This window comes from Ochotona curzoniae, unplaced genomic scaffold, assembly GCF_017591425.1.
Source record: "Ochotona curzoniae isolate NIBS_2020 unplaced genomic scaffold, NIBS_Ocur_1.0 scaffold_4812, whole genome shotgun sequence".
Taxonomy (NCBI): Eukaryota; Metazoa; Chordata; class Mammalia; order Lagomorpha; family Ochotonidae; genus Ochotona; species Ochotona curzoniae.
This window is the reverse complement of record NW_024467124.1, coordinates 4,720,345-4,744,531: the sequence shown is the minus strand read 5'-3', so window position 1 is coordinate 4,744,531 and position 24,187 is coordinate 4,720,345. Positions and strand designations below refer to the sequence as shown.

The 24,187-nt window shown below is 40.5% G+C and overlaps 1 pseudogene; it reads left to right on the top strand.

Annotated features, from left to right (window-relative positions):
- Positions 1-903: 903 nt before the first annotated feature.
- On the top strand, positions 904-18,004 carry LOC121149924 (annotated as a pseudogene).
- Positions 18,005-24,187: the final 6,183 nt, after the last annotated feature.

Here is a 24,187-nt window from a genome sequence, read left to right as displayed (position 1 = left end):
AGAATTTGTTCCTTTCTCTCCCTATTTTCCCCTCTCACCATTTTCCCTCGTACTATCACAGTAGTACAGTCCCTTAATAACAGTTACAAGTTTAACTTTCTGCTTTTTAAGTGTATCATGACATTACAGGTAGATGCAAAAGTAGAAAATCTAATATCATACTGTAACATGAAACATATATATGTGTGTGTGTGTGTTGTGTGTAGTTTTTATTGGAAAGGTAGATTTACAGAGAGAAGGAGAGCTAAAAACCTTCCATCTGATGGTTTCTTCCCCAAATGGCTGTAACCTCCAGAGCTGAGGTGATCTGAAGCCCAGAGCTAGGAGTTTACTCTGGTCTTCCAAGAGGGTGCAGGGTGCCCTCGATAGGAAATAGTGCAGCTGGGATATGAACCGATGTCCAAGTGGTATGTTGGGGCTGGCAGGTAGAATATTAGCCAATTGAGCCATACTACTGGCCCCTGGCAAGACATATTTCACTAATTCATTGAGAGTTCTTTTTATTTTTTCAGGAGTAGATTTGCGTCTCGTAACATATCTTTACTTCCCAATTTGCTAGTCCCCATTATACAGCACATCTATAAGAATATATGCATATACTTGTTCACCTAAATGACTTTTTATTGCAAGAGAATTTAATAGAAGAATTTTAATAGGAGAATCTTCAAACAATAATATATGATGTCCTTTTATCTGAAACATCAAAATTCTTTTACGCAGTTTTTGTACTAACCTATAAAAATCTCATGGTAATATGTACTATGAGAAAAATGAAGCACCATTTCAACAACTTCTTCACACTGAAAATTTGTCTTTCCAGTAAGCTTGCAGGTGATGCAGATGCTCCTTGGTGCTGATTTCACTCCTTCTGGGCACCTGTCCACTCCACGCCCTACTCTAGGGATGGCAAGAGCCCCTATCTGGTTCAGTGCCCAGTGCCCTGTGCTTCCGCTGCAGCTGATCCTCCGCAATTTCACAGCTGACCTTTCTGGCCAGGCAAATGGGCAATATACGTTCTCCAGCAAAGGAGATCTACAAGTCGGGAACAGAGTAGTAGCCTTTCTCGCTGAGCAAAGGGAGATGAGACAGGCTTTTCCTGTTTGTGGACACTGGTCTGTGCAGCACTGAAAGCTCCAGGGTCCTCCTGCATTTCCTCAGGGGAACTCAGCGTTTTGGCCATGTTCATTTAGCCTTGGACTGTGCATCTGTGTCTAAGAAATTTAATCAATCATTAATGATTACCGTGCTTGATGTAAAGTTTTCTCTCCTTTCTTTTATTGCTTAGTTCTCATGTTTGTTGAATCTGATTTTCTTCCAGATTTTGTGGATTCTTGTTTATTTGTTACATATGTTGAAGTACTGGACTAAAGGTTGATTTCCTCAATTCAAGTAAGAAATCTGGTAGGATTTTCTATTAATATGTATCCTGGTCTGCTATTATCTTACATGAGCAGGATGGTGGAAGAGGATTTTACCTCAACTGGAGTGTCTTTGATTAGAGTCCTTATATGAGACTGCATATAGACTTAACCCTAGGGTCAACAGTAGTTTCACAGCCATCTCATGTCACCCCAGTTTTCACTCTGCTTCTTGTAAAGATTAAGAGCAAGAGCTTTCCTTTCATATAGAGAGGAGTCCCTGGATTATCAGCCTAAAGGAAAATGTCATAGCCACATAGGCTCACATGTATGACAGGAAGAGGCACCAACCCACTTCCCTTTTCCAAAGGCCATCTTTTAATCATGGACACATCTATACTTTAGTGCCTTATATGTTTGTTTATTTTCTCTTAATATTGGAGGCCTATTTTCTTGTATATTTTGGGCTATGGTTTTTCTTGAATGTGGTTTTATTCTTAATTAGAATCTATCTGCTTTGCAAATTCTCTGCTGATAGCTCCTTCATATTTTCAATATGATGATGTATTCTTGATTTTTATTGGCAGCCTCTTTATCTATGCCCTAACTGCTGAGTTAGTACTCTGAGGATACCCTTCTTCAGAATCTCCAGTGTAAACCTGTTTCCAACTCTCACCTTAATGCTGAGGCTATTGAACAGGACAGAAAGTAGCTACATGTGGCCATGGAGCACTTGACAAGAAAACTTTGTACAGAGATAAAGAAATGTAAACATGTTGTAATGGGTTTTCATAATAATTACAGCTTCAAGCATTGATAGTCTGGCTGTATTGACTTAAATATATCATCTAAATTTCACTTGTTTGATTCTATTTGTGTAACATCACTACCAGAAAGTTTATAGTTATGTATCTGGCTTATGTTAGATGTCTTATTGTCTTATTGGATAGTTCTGCCCTACTATGACTCTACAGGAGTCATTCCCAAGATAAAATTGGAAAGAGCAGTTCAAGAAGATGACCTCATAATGAAATACAAAAGAGTAGGAAAATTCACACTTTCAAAAGTGGCAAGGTGAACAGAAAGGAGGTCAGGCAATACATTTCTTCAGCCAAGTTTACATGAATTACAAGTCCATTTATTAACAATAAATAGGGAGAACAGGCCCAGGGAAAAAATCCAACGTTTCCAACTGCGGAAAATGTCAAGAATTGTTCTATTAACTATGTGAATTGGAATACCATAAGAGAAGGAGGTAACTTGGGTAGAGATGTTGGTGGAGTAGGAAGATAACGAATGGAATTTTGGATTTGTGGTATTTGAGGTAGCCATGGGCTAGCCATGTATCTCATCAGCAATGATGGGAACATAGCTGGGAACAGCTCAGTGGACAAAAATCTCTTAGGAACACATGGCATAGAGGAGATCTCACTGTTGGTGGTTTAGGAAATTGACCATTTAAGAGAGGACCAATGAATAACTTGTCCTATTAAGGTTACTTCCCAAGCAACTGTTGATACACGAGTGCTCTCAGAATTACTGGAATGCAATGTATATTTTCACCAGTGGAAGCAATCATCAGTAAAGGGTTTTTAAGAGACTGCAAACATATGAGAAGAAGAAAGTACAAATTGATAAAGAGAATTTCTCTAAACAATGGGTGCTTTGCCTTGCTTTGGATTGGGATGAGCAAATTCTGCTCTTATTCCTGATTGTTTATACGAAACAGTCTTGTTATGCAAATGGAGGGTGTAAGTTTGCAAGAAAGTTCTCAGTCCTGATTGGTTGTTTTTTTTAAACTGATTACAGGTCATAGTTCATTGGTTGAGGTGGCAAAGAAGACTTTTGAAGATTGCTTATCTTGGCAGCTGAACCAGCAACATGCCTGGAAAAGGGCCACAATGTAATTTTTCCAAGAACCTAGAGCCTAACAGAAAGCATGGGTAACCACCAGTAACCAAGTGCCTGACTGGATCTAGTTTGAACTTCTTGTAAATTTGCTAATCTGGCTCTATCTTGAAGCTCCAGCTTTTCCCAGGGCTTAAATACGGTAGAAAATGTAACCAAATTCATATCAGTTGTAAGCAGAGTACAAAGGCAACGCTTCAGGTCATAAGCACCTAGCCAAAGGGAGATTTCCATTGTCTTTAATGTTATGATAATATTATCTAACCAAGGAAAAGATTTCTTTCTAATTATCTAGAAGTATGCAAGCTCTACAATTCTTTTTGTGTGTGTGTGTGGTCAAAATTGAGACACAAGACATTGAAAAACACTTGAAACACACTATCACTGTCACATGCATTTGAGTTGGGACAGGTCAGGATGGGAACTCTTCTACTTATTCTCAACTGGAAGGCCATCTCCAAGGTTCTAGAGGACTCAAATGAAAAAGTTGCTTTTGTTTCTAACAATCTGGAGAAAACACTAGCCAGAAGGAGCTTTTGTAGTTTTAGAAACAATCTGTGGATGAAAATACAGGGCAACATATAACCAATGGCTTGTGGTTGCTGTTGAGTCTCAAGCTGCTGTTTTTGAAAGATGCCTCTTGGGATTCAAGGGAAGAGATTTCTGTGTATGACTTTATCATTAATTAAAAATAATCCACCAATCTGATTTTGGAATAGATTCTAAGCAAATTATGAAATGATGTCTAACAAGGTTCCAAAAACAGATCTCAAATTTACCTGCACAATCTGTGTGTTAATGTTTGTGTGATTTTCCAGTTGATACCCTTTGAAAAAAAAATAGCCTCATCTTTACTAAACCTGAGTTGAGTTTAGTAAATGCTATTTATTTCAGTACCAGGTATTCTTGCAGACAGACATGTGACAGCTGAGTGGACATAGATGGTTGACATGTCCTATCAGATAGTTGAAAATCCCTACCCAGCTGTGGCCAGTTTGAGGCCCGTGCACAAGCAATGATCCTACCCCCACCTTCACCCCTGCCTTCACCCTCACCTTTTTTGATCCAGAAAGCCATCTCCTTCAGTATGAGGCATGTAGCACATGAAATGCATGTAATATCCATGATCACCCTACAGGCATGTGTGCCTCTTCCCCTTAAAGTAGGCATAACCCTTCCAGGACCTTCCCTATGACTCTTTGAGAAGTTCACTCTATAAAAATCTTTTCTCTTTACTGGGCAAGTCCCTTAATTTGTTATTTAAAACCACCTCCATTCTGAGGGGATCCATTCAAATAAACTCCCTGTGGTTCAAACCATTGTCTACATGTTTTCATTGGCATTTGAACTACTGTCAGGTTTTCTGCCTGATTATGCAGTTACTGTTCTAAATAATGGAGATCCAGCTATGATGAACACAAAACCTCTGCTGGCTTGGATTTAACAATGCCAATGTCAGATCCAGACAAATTTAAAGACACCACTACATGAATAATTATGATAAGTAATATGTCCTTTGAGGGAAATAAAATGGGATAGAAATGATCAGGGGGTTGGGGAATAACACTGTGGTTAAATGGAATAGCAGCTACAAAGGGGAAAGCTCAGAGACAGGAAATACTTGTTATATTCAGGAGGGACAAAGAAGGCCAGAATGGCTGAAATTTCATGGACCTGGGTGAGGAGGTGATGGGAGCTAATGGAGGGTAAATAATGCCCTGCAAATGCAGTAAGTAATTTGGAATTAGATTTATTTGTGGGGGGAAGCCACCAGTAGGTCATAATCAGAGAATTGTCATCTGACTCACTTCACAACAAAATCACTCCAGCTGCTCATTGGAGAACAGGCCTTTGGAGGGAGCAGCGAGAACGGAGATGTGGTACAAGGCTACAGTCTAGCGCCTTAAGGGCAGGCTGTCTGACATGTGTCTGCAGCATATGCCATGATGCCAAGACATTGAACTAGAAGTTTTGGAGTAGACACAAGGCAGCAGAGGTTGCGGAACATTAGCACACAAAAGAATTCCAAGGTGATGTTGTCATTTTTTTTTCTTTACCTGAGCAACTGGTTTATAAGGGCAATCTCTACTGAGGTGGGAAAAAATGAGAGAGGTGGATATGAGGCACCTGAAGATTCCAATTCAGACCTGTTCCACTTGAGGCTTGTTAGCTATTCAAATGGAGATGATGGGATGGAAATCCAATGAGTGAGTATGAAGGTGAGGGGTGAGACTGGGGCTGGAGATCACAGATCTGGTGGAGGCAGCGCGGTGCTATTATTTGAGACTAAGTGAGTTCACTGAAAGGTAGACAAGACAGCAGTAAGGAAACGAGCTTCTGGGGACATTCAGTGCCCAAGGTCCAGGAAAGGAGAAGGAGAAAGCAAGGATACTAAAAAGAAGTGGCCAAAAAAGCACAGAGAATTCAGGCATGAAGGTGACTCAGAGCCCGCAAAAGAGAGCTTTGCAAAGGAAAGCTATCTTTCCCGGTCCTAAGTGCTGAGTGACTCAGACATGGAGAGAAACCTTGAGAAGACCTGGGGATTTGAAGATCAGTGGGAACTTCACAAGAATAAACAGGCCGTGGTTCTGCAGGTCCTTATGCACAAACTGAAGCTTATGATACCAATACAACACTGACTTCAGAGGAGCAAAGAGCAGATGACATACATGATGTCTTGAAAAAGTTCCTGAAGAACACCCGTCATCAAAAAACTAACCACGACTTTCACTTCTCACATCAAAACAAACTTACGTTTTAATTACATCTTCAAAAAGCTTTTTAAAGTACTTTCATATTTTGGATATTTTCTAGTTCTCAAAGATTTACATTGTAGTTAGTTGTGACCTTTTAAAATCTTTATACAGTGCTAAGATCATTTTTAAAAGTAAGTGCTATTTAGTTCAGAACTGTGCTCTGTTGACACAGAGCTGTATCAACATATGAAGAATTTTGTGCATGTGGCTGTGCCTGTCTACAGAGGTAGAGAAAATGAGCTTGTCACTCACGGAGGACATTTACTAAATGCTGCCTGGGGTGGGAATGCGAGTAAACCATTAAGCTGCTCTATGGGAAAGCTACAGCCCACATTTGAATGCCTTGGTTTCTAATTCCTGCCTTTTGCCAATGTGCATATGGGAACCAAGAGAAGACGGCTCTGGACTGATGAGATGGCTTAATTGGCTAATCCTTCACCTTCATGTGTTGGCCCATATGGGCACCAGTTTGTGTCCTGGATGCTCTACTTCTGATCCAGGTCCCTGCCTGTGATCTGCAAAAGCAGTAGAGCAAGACCCAAAGTTGGGAACTTGCAACCATGTGGGAAACCCTTAAGGGGTTTCTGGCTTCGAATCAGCTCATCTCTGGTCACTGTGGCAATTTGGGGAGTGAACCAGTGGGTGGAAGAACTTTCTCTCTGTGAATCTGCCTTTCCAATAAAAATAAATAATTTTTTTGAGAGAGATGATGGATGAAGTAGATGTGTTCCTCTGTCCATGTGGAAGTCACACATTGAGCTCTCTGTCCTAGCTGTGCAGTCAACCAATAGATGGGTACTCTCACTATATCTCAAATCAATTAATAAAAAGTAAATAAATATTAGCTTATATTTTTTCCTTAAGACAGCTATTGCGTATCCGTGATGTGCCAGACACTGTGAGGTTCCAGGAAAGTCCATAATGAGTGAGAAGCTGAGTCAAGCAGGTAAACTTGCAGAGACATCAACCATTGAGATGTCAGCCCTGGCAACCCCGAGTTTCATGCAGAGCCATGATTCTCAAGCTATGCTAGCCTGATCAGCAGCCTCAAATGCAACAGAAGCCTCGTTGGGACTGTGAACTCACGAAATCCAAAGTTGTGATGATGGTCCCTGAAGTCTGGGCTTTAACAATCTCTCCAGGTGTTGCAGATGCAGACTAAGGGTTGGGAACCACAGGTAAGGAGGACATGGAAGATTCCCTCATGGAAACTCTACTTTAAAAATCAGTTTCCAAAGAGAAAATATAGAATATGGAGGTGATGATAGTATTTGCCATTCTCTGTCTCATTTCTGAAGCCCACACTTGGTTATTTTGGCTTAAAGCCTATTCGGTTCTACTTTTGGCTTCAGACTATGTAGGGCTATTTAAACATCTTTGAGTTTATTTATTTCTGTTACATAAGTAAAACTTTTGAGAGAAATCTGAGAAAATCTCGCAGCTGTGTAGACCAGCCCCAGAATAAACACATGTAATAAAATATAGGGGTCTTGATTACACTGGACTCCCAGCGTCAAGGGTCAAACCCATGTTCTCGTTGCCATTTTCTCAGCTCCCCACATCATTCCAGCACGTTTTGAATATTTGCTTACTTACTTATTTCCATCAACAAGTTACCATTTGCTCTTCATAAGGAGAAGATATTATCAGAAAAACTCCTTGACATGAACCCTGAATATTTGCTTAACACAATTGCGTCTTTTTGCCTGACCATGTTCAAATAAAGAAGCAACAACAGCTTTAATCTAAGCACATTGTACTGAAACTCCACTTTCCCACTTCCCCTGTATCTTAGAGCCTTTTCCGACCATTTTCTTCAGTATTTAAAAACACTAGTAAGCTCTTTTATCTTAAAAGAAAATGCTGAGTCTTGTCGCAATTACACATCAGTCTTTCAGGAGTTATTGAACTTAATTTTAATTTTGCATGGTAAAAGTTCTAGCACTTGTATGCATTTTCCTCTTCTTGTTCCCATTAGCCCACATGTTATATGGCTCACAGAGTATTCAGCTAAAACATTTGCTAAGTCAAGTGGCTGAGCATATAAAGGAAACTTGAAAATGCAATTACAAAAATGAGAAATCAAGAATGACCTCTTTCCCAAAATAAAAAATACCAGAGGTGTTTTTAAGTAGTTAACATCTTTATATTTTCATTCTTGGTATCCAAAAGATAATCATTTCATGAAGTTTTTTGAATAGAGTAATGTTGGAATAAAGAAGAAAAAAAAGTGAATAATGATTGAATAGTAGTCAGACTATTGGGATAATGTTCTGAAAGAAAAATACTATTTCCTAAATAATATGCACAGCAAAGCATAATAATTTACCTTGCTACAAGAAAAGACTACAGGAGAAAATAATTGAGGACCACAGTAGTTTAAATTTCTTTATCAATATTTTAATGTATGCTTGCCAAGCTTAAAGAACCCTAAGACTACTGGAGCTACGTTAGAAATCTCATCAGACCTGGTGTGGTAGCCTAGCAGCTAAAGTCCTCGCCTTGCACACGCCAGGATCCCTTACGGTGCCGGTTTGTATCCAGGCAGCCCTGTTTTTCATCCAGCTCCCTGCTTGTGGCCTGAGAAAGCAGTTGAGGATGGCCCTAAGCCTTGGGACCTTGCACCCATGTGGGAGACCTGGAAGAGGGTCAAGTTTCCTGGCTTTTGATCGGCTAAGCTCTGGCCATTGTAGGTTTTTGGGGAGTGCATCAACGGAAGATTTTTCTCTCTGTCTTTCCTCCTTTCTACACTTGATCTTAGCCAAAAGGCTGAGAAGCGATCTCTCCTCCTATCTGTATATCTGACTTTGCAATAAAAATAAAGAAATTTTTTAAAAAGAAATCTTACTAATGACCACTTGGCAAATCAACACAGCCAGTAAGTTTCACCTAAGAAATGTTGTTAGTCACTCCTTCTTAAAGATTAAATGGCGCACCGATTAAAGATTAAAAACCACACTGTGGGCCCGCGTGATAGAGTAGCGATAAGGTCCTTGCCTTAAACGCGCCTGGAATCCCATATGGGTGCTGGTTCTAATCCTGGCAGCTCCACTTCCCATCCAGCTCCCTGTTTGTGGCTGGGGAAAGCAGTTGAGGACGGCCCAGAGCATTGGGACCCTGTATTCGTGTGGGAGAACTGGAAAGAAGTTCCTGGCTCCTGGCTTTGGATGGGCATAGCACCGGCCCCTGCGGACGCTTGGGGAGTGAACCAGGAGACGGAAGATGTTCCTCTCTGTCTCTCCTCCTCTCTGTGTATCTGACTTTCCAATAAAAATAACTAAATCTTAAAAAAAAAAACACACTGAGCTCTCTGTGATATGGTAACCAATGGGTATTTATAACATATCTTGTTGAACCTTTTATTCCACGAGTACTTAATGTGTTATACCAGTGACACATTCCAACTACAGGAACAGAATATTAAAGCAAGAAGGTTGCTTGCTCTCAGAACAAAAAACTACATCCATGGAGAGAAGAGAGTTGTCCAGGACACAATTTTTTAGAGATTCAGAATAAAGTTAAGATATCTACATTTGTAGAAAACAAGCATCATATCCAAATTACAGAAGTTTCACGATTTCTATCTGTTCTTAAAGGAATTTTGTCGAAGAAATGAGCACAAACGCAGCTCCGCAGCCTTTTATTCCAGGGGTGAATGTTCACGAATTTATACAGATTCAAAAATATTGTTCTTAAGAGTACAGGATCTTTCGTCAACTATTCTTGTGCCTGAGGAGATTCTGCTCAAAGATGATGTTTATTTTAACATGTCTCATGTAAAGGGCCTTTCATGTATAAAATAGAGGTAATGATGTCACGAGTAAATATCTCTGATAATAGCTTTCCTTAGTTTCACAGTTTTGTCTGTGTGTTAAAATGGAAAGTACACACAGAGAGAGAAGTCAGCAGATTGGTGTGTGAGGATGTAAGCATTTAATCAGGCCTTAACAATAATAAGTTTGATTAATGTTTTCCATCGTAGGTAAGGCAAGGCAACTAGGTTTTCCAGAGCAGAAGGAAGCAAGCATTTTGCAAACGTGAAGATGCTCAGTTTAAGATGAGTCGAACACCACTGCACTTAATGTACATCACGCTCTTCACCGTGTCTTCCTTCACATAAGGATATGATTTCATTGAATGTTATTCTGGTAAATGCTCAGAGCACTAGATTTAGATCACATGGAGACAAACCTGAAGTGATTTCTTTGCATTTGTGTTTTTAATCATAGCTAGAGCTCCAGAAAAGGGCAACAACATAAGACTCCATCTCGGGCGTTCCTATTGGAACCTTTAGGCTCAATTATGTAACTATAATAATAAAAACTATCCAAAGAAAAAAAATGCGTTGATAATAAACATACCTTGTGCTTCAACTCAGGTACAACTGTCAAATGTTATTTTGCAATAAAAAGTCATTGCTACAAATTACAGCCAGTATGTAATGGGAAGATGTGGGAGACTGGGGAAGAATATTGGACTAATCAAGTGGTGCACTTTTTAGAAACCATGAAAAACAAAGACAAACAAAGAAGGAGATAAACATTTTGTCCTTTTATCAGACTGTAAAACAGTATTACTGTTTTTTTTCTGAGAGTTTGATCTGTTAACTCTCTCACAGGTATAATATATGCAAGTGAAATATTTCCCGCTTCCCACCCCTCCAAGATGGAGCTAAAATCCACTGTAATATAAAGTGGGAGTCAAGAATTGGACATGAATCTGGCCTCTGGCTAAGGTGTCCTGGAGGGGTCCTGCCCTCTGGAATCAGGAGGCCTAGTTCTGTTATAGTCACTGGTCTTGTACTACGTTTGCTTCCTGAGGCAGGAAACGCTGAACTCAGGGTTGCAGGCTGTACTCAGACCCTGATCTGATGGAAGCAGCCCAGCTCCACACCAGTGCCCTCCAGCAGCTCACCTTTGTTCCAAGTTCTACAGCTTCCACGCCTGCTTTTCTCTTGGGAGTTCGGCAGAGGTGTCCTTGCACCTGTTCACCCTGACTTGAACCTGTAGACTTAACCCAGAACACGAATCAGGTTCTGGCCATGGGTGAGAACTTGGAACAAGTTGTTGATAAGCTTGTGACAGTATTTTTGACATAAAGTCTTCAAACATCTTAGTGAAATTACATATTATGAAACAACTAGGGCATACATTTTGATTTTTTTGAGTAACACATACATTTATCTCTTCGTCATATGAAATAATTTATTTAGTTTGAAGACTATTTGAGAGGCCGAGATTTTCCATTCATTGGTTGACTCTCCAAATATCTGCCACAGCCGGAGCTGGCCTAGGCTGAAGTCTGAAGGCAACACCTAGGTCTTGCACAGGCCCATTAGCTGGTGCTTTCAGTGTGAGTGAGCAGGAGGCTGGATCAGAAGTGGAGAAGCAGGAACTTGATCCCAGATACTCTGATGTGGGATGCAGACATCCAAAGCGGAACTTAACACCGAGTCCCTGCCCTTGAACACGTGTTTTAATTTAATTTTCTACAGACTTTGCAAGATCCTTCTCATTCTTTTTCTTGGAGTTCTTCTTATTCTACATGGTTTCCATTAGTTTAGAATGAAGTCTTTCAAATTAGCACTTACTATTTGTTTTGAAGAAGGTCATTCAAACTCTGGGATGACTTTTTATCAAAAGTCAGAAAGCAAATGTTGGTGATGATGTGAAGAAATTCAATCCTAAGTAACTACTGAGGAAAACCATTTGGTGGTTGTACAAAAAATTGAAGAGAATTGACATATGATCCAGCAATTCCCCTCTGTATATTCCATTAGCAATTAAAACTAGGGATCTTACAGATATTTTTATACCCACATTTGCAGCAATAGTATTCAATATGGTCCTACAGTGGAAGATGCTTGAATGTTTATTGATGGGTGGATACAAGATGTGACACACATACACAATGGAACATATTCTGACACATGCTGTAACTTGGATGAACGTCGAAGATGAACCTTGTGCAAAGTTAAATAAGCCGGTAATGAAAGCACAAACACATAATTCAATTTGCAAAACTAGAGAAGTCAAATTCATAGAACAGTAGAAAGAGTGGTGGTTGTCAGAAAAGGAGAAACACAGTGTTATTATTATTTAATGGCTACAGAATTTAAGCCTGGGAAGATGAAAAGATTGGAGAAAAGGGTTGTGATGATTGCATAAAAAATAAATGTACTTAGTGACAATAAACTGTACATTTAGCATGGCTAAAATGGTAAATTTATGTTACGTATATTTTACTACAATAAAAATGCATTATGGAAAATGTAGAAAGTACATTTTATAGAAAACAAAATAAGCACCACACACATAATTCTCATTAAATTAGTATGTTTTCCATTCCATATTTGCTATTTTCTTCGTGTGTCTGTAAAGTTTTTGCAATTTGTTGTTGCTCCTATGCCTTCTTTCATTTCTTGTTTATGGCAGGCACCTTTGAATTATCACCTGCTGCTTCCCAGGGGAATACATTATCAAGAATCTGAGACCAAGAGTGGAGATGAAACTGGAACTAACCCATGCAGTCAGGTGGTTTAAACTACTATTTAACTGAAAGGACAAACACCAGCTCTTACAGTACAAATTTTGAGTGACAAAGAAGCAGAGAAGCTCCTATAAACTAGTGGAAGAGCATAAACCAAGTTTTAGAAGTATGACTAAGGCAATGTTATATGGATAGCATAAGAATAAACACTTGTGCAAATGAGGTTTTAAGAGGTAGTGATGGTGATGAGAGAAAAGGAAGACCAAGAGTATAATGGTACATCCAGTGGCTATTCCAGAAGAATGACTGAACTTTGGATTCAATGTGCATGCATTGCTGTAATATAACTTTCCCAATTGAAAAAAAATTTAAAATCAGCAATAGTATACATCAATCTTTCTCTAGAGCCCAGATAGTCAGTTAACTTACAATTCTCCAATTTCTCAAGCTATTTTGAAAAATTTTTAATGGACAAATAAAAATATGCAGTGTATACTACGATATACAGAATATGTACCTATTGTGTAATTGCCATGTTAAGCTAATTAAGCTAATTAACATAATTTGAGTATCTCTCATTCTTATTTGTGGGAAGACACTTCACTTTTGTTGTCTTAGCCATTTTCAACTGTACAATACATGGTTATATAAACACCAGGTTGTACGACAATAGATCATTTGAATTTATCCTCTGAAATTATTTCTTAAATGCAAGGTCTTAGTTCATTTTTATATATAAGATTTGCATTTTTCAAAGGATGGCCAATTAACAAATGTATTGAAAAGAATGGGTCTACACAAAATGGTAAAATCAAGACCTTAGAAATGCCTGTCCACCAAAATTCTGTGTGTTTTGCATGAGCGAATGCAAGGTGCTTTCTCCTCTGGGGAAAATGTACTTTATTTATTAAATCAGAGCTCTGTTTGCTACGGCTATGATCTGAGAATAGTTTGTTTCTTCTGCAAGTCATATTGAAACCTGACTGTCCTTGTGGCAATGCTGGGAGGTGAGTTCTTTAAGTGATTGGGCCAGAAGTAAGTGCTCTCATGAACAGATTAATCCATTTCGGTCTTCATGAGTCATGGAAAGAGTGATGAATCTCACACTGTAGCAGCAGAAAGTGGACTAGACCCCCTAAGAAAGACTCAGATTACAGTTACTTTGGGTATGGCTTGGTTTGCTTCTCCAGTTGTTGCTCTGTCACCTTTTGTGATCTGATCTAACCTAGCAGGACAATGGCCACACTTCCACACAAGTCAAGGCAGGAGGACTGGCTGTGGATTTGCATTCCTACAGGCGGTCTGAGTGATTGGCTTTCAGATATTGCACCTTGACAAGGGTTCTGACTGCTTTCCTGCCAGCTGGGAATGAGACATGCTCAAATGACAACCACTGCTGGAGTTACCAACACAAGAGAAGACAGGGAGGGCTCTGGGGGAAAGAGTAGACAGGATGCAAAGGACTTAGGAGTCATAGGGGAAGAGAAGGAAGACAGGAGTCTGTAAGGTGTTCTCTGCCCTAGGCATGGAGGAACCAATGCATAGTGCTTCCAGAAGCTCTTTAGTAGCCAAGAACAGGGACCTTGGAATAGCTTGGAGAACAAGTGAACTACGTGAAAACAATTCTCTCTCAATCTCTAACATCTGTATGAGATTGAAATAGCAGATTGAATATGTTCTGGGTGTTCTAGGATGACTTGGATTAAGTAGTAGAAAATCTGTGGTGTAACTGTACTGTACACATACACACACACACAAGCACATACTCAGACATGCATACATCTATTGGCTTTAATGAGAAAGGTCAGTAGGTCCTTAATTCATTATTTCCTCTCTGTTCCCTCATTCCCTCCTCATGATGCCTTTCTCTCCAGCTGGCCTAGAATCTCTGCGATGACAAACAGGCCATTCTGGACTTCTCAGTATATTCTTCAGCATTTTTGCACACTGTCCCATGGAGTGTAAATGATGATAGCTACTTGTTAATTTGGTTTGAGAACATGATGGTAGTGAAAGATGAAAACAGGAATTCTCACCTGATCATGCATCTTGTGAGATTTATTTGTAAGTTTCCTCAAGTGTGTTTTCTTCAATTATTAAAACTACAATGTAGCAAATAAAGAGAAAAAGAGAACTACTAATATTTGTACCTAAAGAATGCTAATAATAATAAAGAATGCTAGTAACCTAGGCTGATTTAGAGAGACTCACAGAAAGCAGTAAACAAGTAATTATTAGGGGGTTATCTGTAGCGCTTTCTTAAGAATAAAAGGAATATAACAATATTTATCTTTTGGACTTTTCTTGCTGAGCAGTGTTCTCAGGTCAAAGTCTGTATGCACAGCTGTTGCTCACTTATTAATCTAGTACTTTTCAGGGGTCAAGAGACATCCCAGAAGATAAAGGCCAACTATTCCTTAAATCAGTGATACTCTTAATGGCAATGATTTTCCACTTAGTGGTCATTTATTTTCATGACAACACTACAAAGAGGACGTTTGCTTTAAATTAAACACCACATTCAATACTTCCAAAAATAAAAACTCATGTCCCCGATGGCCTCAGCCCTGTATCAATCTGCTTTTAACCAATAAGGCAACTCAGGCACTTGCAAAGTTCACATGAACTGGTACGGGAGTTGAGAATATGTTTTTCACTAAGTACTTTAGACAATGAGCCATTCCATTGCCACAGCTTACCCGAGGCACACTTAGATAAAAAAGAAAAAAAAAAGAATGCTTTGGTTGCTCTATCAGAACTGCCTGCAAAATATAAAAGAGCATAAACTGAGCAAAGCATGATTAACACCATCATGGAGATTATAGCACTCCTCACACTCCACTGCCTGCCAAGCCCAAAAAATTCTACATTTGCCCACGCTCTGCCCCATGAAAAAAGACTCTTCCATTATGAAAGACGCATTTGTAAGACTTACCAGACTAGGGAAATAGATCATTAGCCTGCTCTAAAGTCTTCATCCTCTTTCAAGAGGCCAACAACAGAGTCATCAGACTGGCTGTTGCAGGGCAGGATTTCAGATGACACACCCTATAATGATAGCAGGGACTGTTGAAATACTACCCTGGGAACACACAACCCTAGCTTGAGGAAGAGATGGGAAAACAGTGGTGATGTGAAATTCTAAACAGAGTGAAAGGTACAGAGAGCCCTTTTTGGCAGCATGTAATAGAAAAAAAAAAGTGAACAACAATAACAACAAGTTCCTAGTAACAGGTAAAAGATAAAAGAACCACACCGAATGAGAAAGCTTTGGGAATTTCTCTAGTTTGTAAAAGAAAAAAAAAAATCAGAAAACCCTGTGATAAATCAGACAGCATCATAAACACTTCTCATTGGGATTTACACTTGGCTTTTAGGATGTTGATTTGAATGGTGCCAAAGTCACGTATTCCTCCAAGTGATCCCATTCAACGTCATTTGCACTTTTCAGTGTGGCATACATTTACAAGGATGTGCACATATACATTATTTATGTCATTTTTGAGTTGATGCAATGCATTGTGTTCTGTGACACACAGAACTGATAAGCTACAATGTTAACAATTACCTCTGCAGTGTGATTGTATGATGGGAGATGTTTAACTGGACAAGATCTCAGAGAGCATCAGTGTGGTACTACTTAGCAAACAAACAGAAAGAGGGGTGAGTAATCTCTGGTAATTTGGACTTAAAACTTTATTGTTCATTCTCCTTCTAATGATGAGTTTCTTAACTCCTGTTATTATAGGTTGAACTGTGTCTCTCCCCAAATCTCATGTTGAATGCCTAGCCCCCTGTGGCCTCAGGACATTGTTATATTTGGAGAAAGGGCTTTTACAGAGATAGCTCAAAGAATGAAATGAGGTCTCAAGGGTGGACCTAATCTGGCATGACTGGAGTCCTTAGAAAAAGACAATAGGACACAGGCACACACAAGAGAGACTATTTTGTGACAAGGAAAGTGCAGACCATCTGCCAGTCAAGGAAAAAGACCTCAGAGCAAACAGACTTGCTGGAATCTTCATCTTCCACTTCAGTCTCTAAGTATTTCATTGGTTTAAACTTCCCTGACTGTGGCACGCTGTTAGGGCAGCCCCAGCAAACCCAGGCTGGTGTTCTTCAACAGTCTCCCCTGCCCTCAACATGAATGTGTCCCAACAAGCTTTCAGAGATGGTCTCATTTCAATTATTCCTCACCTTATTGCAGCAGATGGCTCAAGTTCCCACTTACTCTGCAAAGTCTATCAGAGTCCTATCGCTTTCATCCATACACCTTGTTTGAGAGCCCAAAACTGTATTTAATCTTCTTTTCTTGAAGATATATTTATTTGAAATCACACACACACACACACACACACACACACACACACACACACACACAGATCTTCCATCTGCTGGTTCACTCCTCAAAAGGCTGCAGTGGCCATAGCTAGATCAGGCGAGAGCTAAGAGCTGAGAACTCATGATCTCTCACATGAGCTTCCCATTAGGATGTGAGGCACAGCAGCCAGACTCGGGTGGGAACTATGATCTTGATCATTCCTTGCATTCAGTCACTGAGCAGTTTCTGTCTCTTATTTCTGCCTCAAGTCATTTTTTCTTCTTGGAAACTTCTATTTATCTAATTGTATCAATCATCAAGTGTAATTTCAGATACAGTTCCTGACTGATGCTTTATTCAAAGGACACTAACTACATAAATCTGGCTACCTGGAGCTCTTTTACGTACCCCAGTTTCCTTCCTATCTTGACTGGCAAGGATCTCTGAAATGAACTTGATGTGCCAGAAAACAGCCTCATCTCACGCTCCACTCATAACCATTCCTTCCTTTCTTGGTGTGATTTCTGATATTGCTTTTAATTTTATTATCAACTTTCCTAGGAGTACATGCTTTGTTCAACAATAGGTCTCAAATGCACATGGCCCAGTGTATAAAGATGCTCTGATTAAACATTAGTTATCAAAATACAAGCAAATAAAAAGTTACACAAACTGTAGAATATAGTACCTCTACATATGTTTTCTGGTTCCCCATTCACTGAGCTGCCTCCTTCCTGAGTGCCTGCATTTCCCATCTCTCCATTCTCTCCATCCACCTTCCTCCACAGCCTTCCCCAGGCCATTTCTACAGATGAAGAGGAATCCTACTCTACGTCTGCTATCTAAAACCTCCATTTTTTCAACCCCTTTGCTGATGCAAGTAAGGGTGAAGACCCACTTCCTGCTGCCAAGGAAAATTATATCCATGTAAGAATTCAACAGCGAAATGGCAGTAAGACCCTTAACTCTTGTTCAAGCGATCACCGATGATTGTGGTATAAAGAAATCAGCAAAAGTGTTTCAGAAGAAATTTGCATACAATGGTACTGTTATTGAGCATCCAGACTAGGGAGAAATAATTCAGGTACAGGGTGTTGAGCACAAAAACATGCCAGTTCCTGGTAGAGAATGGATTGGTTAAGGAGGATCAGCTGAAGCTTTGTGAGTTTTAAATATTTGTGGCTCATAGAAGCTTAAGTGAAGATTTCCTTGGAATGACTAAAATTTCCCTTCCAGCCCTTGTTACCAGTCAGAAAACCTCACAGCTTGTATAATGTAACCATTTGGGGTCTACTTGGACTAGGGCAACTCCTTTACGCAGAGAGCTGAAAAGAGCCAGGTGTCTGGTCTCAAAGTACCTTGCCTTGGTTAAGCAGAGGTCAATCTTTAGGAGCCTGGCATCGCCCAGCCTAAAACAAAAACAATAACACGATGTTTCAGCCAAGCCCATAGCCTCGAGATCACAGACTCCTGAGTGTGGCCAGAAACTCCTTAGGTCCCTTCCCTAAGAGGACCCCTGGATGATCCTCAGTGGCTATGAGAAGATGAGAAGATGAGGCAGCAACAGCAGCTGCACCACCACATGGGGTTCCTGGTAGTTGGGGGAAGATGCCATGGTGCCAATGACCTGCCCACGTAGGCACAACTTCATGGAATCCAGAGACCACCTTCCTGTCAGTGGGGTGACTAGATATCCTAGCTAAGGGACGTCCAAACAACAGTGGGAGGCCAGCCTCCTATCAGTTGAACTTTTGACAGGGGAACAAATTTCAGCAGACACCATCAGTTACAGGTGGCTAGCCACAAAACCCGCCACTTACTAGCAGCAGCTGAGATCATGTGAAGTAGCAAATATTTTGTGTTTTCCTTCCCCCTTCAATGTTAACATTACATAATACATTCAAATCACCATTTAAATGAAAGTTGTTTTCAGTAAAAAAGATGTTTTTCATTATTTGCTCTATTTCAGTTGTACAGTTATAATAACCTCCCTATCAGACTTGATTTCTGTAAGGCTGGGCCAGGCTGGTGTGTGGTGCAGCTGAGTCCCAGCTCCTCCACTTGCAGTACAGCTGCTTGCTAATGCATTGTGCTGTGGGGGGGAAGCAGATGATGCCTCAAGTACTTGGGTTCCTGCTACCCACGTCACAGCCTTTGCTGGAGCTCCTGGGTCTTGGTTTCTCCCTGCCTGTTGTGGGTATTTGGAAAGTAAAACAGCAAATGGAGAATCTTTTCTTGTCTGTCTCTGTTTCTTCCTTCAAATTAAAAGAAATGAAAATGAATAAAAATGTTTCTGAAAAGACAAGGCTTTTGCCTTTTGTGCATAGAACAATCCATAAGATAAGTACTCTACAAATATTCACTTCTCAATTAAAATTTGTGTTGTACTCGTTAGAATGGCCAGTGTATGCTTTGGTAGATAAACTGATAAGCCTGAAGAGGAACTATCTCTTTCATAAAGGCAGGAGCAGCTGCTTTTGTGTTAGGCATATATTTTTTTTCTTTACTTTTTTTACAGGTTTGAAAAATGTGCTGCATAAATACCCCAGAATGAGTCATTTACTTAACCAAACAGCTGCTTACTCATTAGCCACATGCTTTTCTTTTAAAGTGATACATTTTAATGACTTTTCTCCCGTGCTTCTTTCCCACAGGAACAAGGAAAAAAATGATGTGTAAATAGTTTATTGGAATACTAAACGGACACATTTCTGCCTGTGACATGGGGGGACCCAATCTTCATGATGTAACAGGAAGCCATCCTGAGTCACGTGCAAGTGTTGTTTGTACATGTGTTGGTGGCCTTCCCCGCACACACAACACCGTTTTCCCTTTCTCATGTCTCCATCTCTCATCTCTCAGACCCAATGTACCAATTCTCTTATGCAGCACACCCTGAAGATCTTGTTTCCTTCTCCTGACACCATCACCTCTTATGACGTGAATACACAGTCTGTGTCAAGGACCAACAGCAGAAATCACACACTTCACTAGTTCAGTGACAAGTATCGTTGTGAACTTTTCATAAGGATGAAACCACAGACCAACTCCTCTAATTTACAGCTGTCAACTACTACTTTGGATTCTTCATTTTCTTCTATGATGAATACAAAGTGACGTTTGCAAATTCTATCATAGAGAACTGCTATCCAAATGTCAAAAATGACTTGGGTTTAAGCACTGCATTTTAACTCAACAGTACTTTATTTCGGAAAATTCATCAAGGGGAAAGGGCATCAGGTTTGCAGGATTCTTCCCCATCTAAGGGAGGACACCCACACCTTTCTCTCCTTTAAAGTTGGTCAACATCATGAGTTCCTTCTTTTGCAATATGGTAATTCAAAAATATTTTGAAAGGGCTGAGACCAAATGAGAAGTAACAGATACAGCTTTCCAGGTGATGTTTACAGTACAGCTGTTTGTAACAGGATTCCAACCCAATGTGGAGTTTTTCCATATTGAAGCTGTCCAGAGGACAGAGGACAGCTTCAAATACCCGGAGTTGGCATTTAGCTGGTATCCATCCAGTAGGACCATACTTTGTTGAAATTACCAGTTGTTGAAATCAATTTTATACCAACTGGTAATCTCACCTATTGTTTGGTTTCTTCTGGTTCAGCTGTGCCAACCTCTTCTCACATGACTAAGCAGTCAATGCTTGACCAAGAAGGAATCTGTGCATCAAGCTCCGACTTCTTAGAGTCTTGGTTAAGTATTTTTATTAATATACTAGGCATTGTTTCCAGGTAAGCAATCTGAAATTGAGAATGAGAGCATATGCATCACTGATTTTCCCAACTCTGAACTTGTGACATCCCTGGCTTTGTCTGCAGCTTGCTTCCCTGGGCCGTCCCCAGAGGACACCCCTGATTAATAGGAACTTGGCTCAACTTCAAACCAAGCAGCTCCCCTTTCATTAAGAGTCATACCACCTTTTTGATTGTTATTGTTAAGAGACAGGATTTTGAAAAATGGATTTTTGCTGCTAAAAGCAATTCTGGAAACTACTGACAATTAAGTATAACTCTTTCATCTTATTTTAACATGGCAAAACTCAATAACAATTGAAATTACAGAAAAAGCTGCTTATGACAATAGCACATAGTTACACTGCAAGGTATTCTTCTAAGTGCTTTGCATGTTTAAATTCTGTTCAATGAACAGCACTGAGAATTAATATTGCAAATATTATTACAATTGTTAAAATTTAGTTTTCTTATATAGATACGAGGTCACAATATATTCAAAGCCTGTATTTTTCCAATGATTCTTTAATTAAATGTAAGTTGGGATGTTGTCTTTCTTGTGTACTCTATGGATTAGAATGCTTCTGAGATAATTTTGCCTTTTACTCTTGAAGTCATTAGAGTAAGAGAGCACATGTGTCACCATGTGGCTTACTATATTTTTTTTACCCTCAATTACAACCTGAACACAAGGTTTTACCGGTGGTCCATAGGTATGAGTTGGAATCACTGTTCATATGCTTGGGTATTTCCTCAGCACCAACTTCTGATTGTCACAACTTAGTTGGGATAAACAACTGGATGAAAATCTGACCATGAAATTCCTCATTGCTGCCTTTTTCGTGTGGATTTAAGGAAGAGATAGTGGGTCTTCCCGCTCACCTCACCTGCCATCCACTGGGGTGCTTCTAGGCACTAGATAGCCCAGAGTCTCATCTTCTGTCTTTCCCACGGCCTGACCCATGTTTTCTGGAGGGAGATGAGTCTGGCTATAGCTCACCTTAGCAGCCTAGTTCAAGTCTTTGCTAGTACAGGGCACTGTCTTTTTTCAGTGATCCCAACAGAACTGAGAAATGGAAACTTAACCTTGTGTGAGAAAGTGAATCCATTTGGAATGAGGAAAAGAAAGTTCTGAGGATCCCTCTGTGTGTGTTTTATTGTTTTATTATTTTCCACGATACAGTTTTGTAGGTATTGCAGCTGGAAAACACGCCAAACAAGTTGGAGTCATTGTTGTAGAACCCCCATAATGGCTCCACTCAACTGACATGCAGAAAGCTAATCACTGACATGGGCAGAGGGGATGGAAGAAAGTAGGTCTTTATTGTGAAGCACAGAGAAAGGAGCCAGGTAGTTGTTGCTTAGTTCCCGGGCTCCCTGAGCAGTCAGAGTGAAGGTTCTTGCAGGCAGAAAATTGGGGCTGAGAGGTACGTAAGTCTAAGTTTCCTGACTGATCAGCAATGCCGTAATCTTTAGGGAATTCACTAAGGTCTACTGGGCTCCAGCCCATGAAAGAGATGTTACTTAAATCTAGTTACAGAACTTCCTTCCAGAGAATACTGGTCATCAAGTTTCTTATCTACTGAAGAAGCAAGTGACTCTGGGGAATGATTCGTTTAAATCAGTGAATTCCTTTAGATAAAAGGGAGGCCAGGACACCCTGTGTTAAGGGAGACAGACAAGGAAACCTAGGGCTAGGAGAAAGGGATGGGTCTGGGCCGTGCTTTTACATTACAGGGGTTCGACTTCAGGAAAGGGATTTCCACCCCCACCTTATCCCCTTCCTCTCTCCTGATTCCCCTCCCCCACAAACATTCCCCTCCCCATATTATTAGCATTGCATAGTCCTTCAGCAACAGTCACAAGTCCAATATTTTGCTATTTAAGTGTATCAAGGCGTTAAGTATAGGCATTGGTATAAAATCTAGTATCAAATTGCGAAGGTATATTTAACAGCTTCATCGGGAGTCCTCCTTTTATTTGGGAGTAGAGATGCATTCTGTAACATCTGGTCACTTCCTGATATGCTAGCCTTGATTCAGTTCATCTGTGACAATATATGTATGCGCATGCTTACCTATACATCTATTCATTTTGTACTTTGCATGAAAGCTGCCTTAGACCAGAGAGAACATGCAGTAAATATTTGTCCTTTTGGAACCGGCTTATTTCACTGAGCATAATGGCCTCTAGCTGGGACAATTTTGTTGCAAATGGTACGATTTCTTTCTTTTCTGTTCTGTCTTTTAATAACATTTATTTATTTTTATTGGGAAGTCAGATTTACAGAGATAAGGAGAGACAGAGAGAAACAATATTCCATCCACTGGTTCACTCCCCAACTGTCCACAACAGCCAGAGCCCAGCCGATCACAAGCCAGGAGCCAGGAGCTTCTTCTAGGTCTCCCATGTGGGTGCAGGGTCCCGAAGTTTTGGGCCATTCTTGAGCACTTTGCTAGACTACAAGCAGGGAGCTGGAAGTGAAGTGGAGCAGCCAGGACATAAACCGGCAGCCATATGGGATTTCAGCTCATGCAAGGGGATATTTGCTACTAGGCCAACGCGTCAGGACCAATTTCATTCTTTCTAAAGGCTGTGTAATATCCTATGGAGAACATATACCATTGTTGAAGGGACATCTAGGTTGTTTCCACATGCGTTCCTGTGGCTACTGCGGGCAGGAACAGAGCCTGTGTGGAGCTCTTGTGGGAGGCTGCCTGTTAGTGTGAGAGTGGGAAGACACCTTCTGAAGGCATCCATAAAGGGGCTGTGCTACAGTTTAACAGGGATGATAGATGGATTCATACAGTATGTGTGGGGTGACAGCAGCAACCACCTATCCCAAGCTTCATCTTCCTGATCCTCAGTGCACGCACAGACTCGTCACAGTGCTGATGCAAGACAAAAACAAGAACAAAAACAATCATCTCTCATTGCCAAAGTTTCTTCTGCAACTATTTACAAAGAGAGAGAAGCATAGAAAGAGATAGAATCTTCTTTCCAGAAGTTTGCTTGTTAAATGCCTTGTAATGGGCTCAGCCAGGCCGAAGCCAGGAGCTGGGAATTCAATCCAAGCCTCCTATGACCCAAGTATCTGCCACTTCTTGGGGTGCCATTCTCAGGCAGCTACAGTTGGAGCTTGAATCCAGGCATGCCAACAGGGGATGTGGGTGAATCAAAGCAGCATCCTACACACTGCCAATCACCTCCCTCTACCCACTGCCATTTATTCCATCTCCATCTCCCTCTCCACAGCACCAGCCTAGTCCTGTATTGTATGTCTTGCTCAGACTTTCTCAATACAAGTCCAAATGATTAGAATTAATGTCTCATACATCTGTATCTGCATACTGTCCTCCTCCCACCCCTACCCCTTTCGTGGTAGGGTAAAGTTGACAAGAAAGGGTAAGAGACCTGGCTGGCTATGGCTAACCATAGGAGCCAAAGCCTAAAGTTAACAAGGAAACTGTTGGGAATTTCAGGCATGGGCCAGTGGGAACGGTGACCTGGAGCCAGGGTCCTGAAAGTTGCTTCACAGTAGAGGTTCGCAGCCCCACCTCCTCTTGAAGTCGATGTATCTAGAAGCCCCAAGCTGCCCAGAGAACCTGC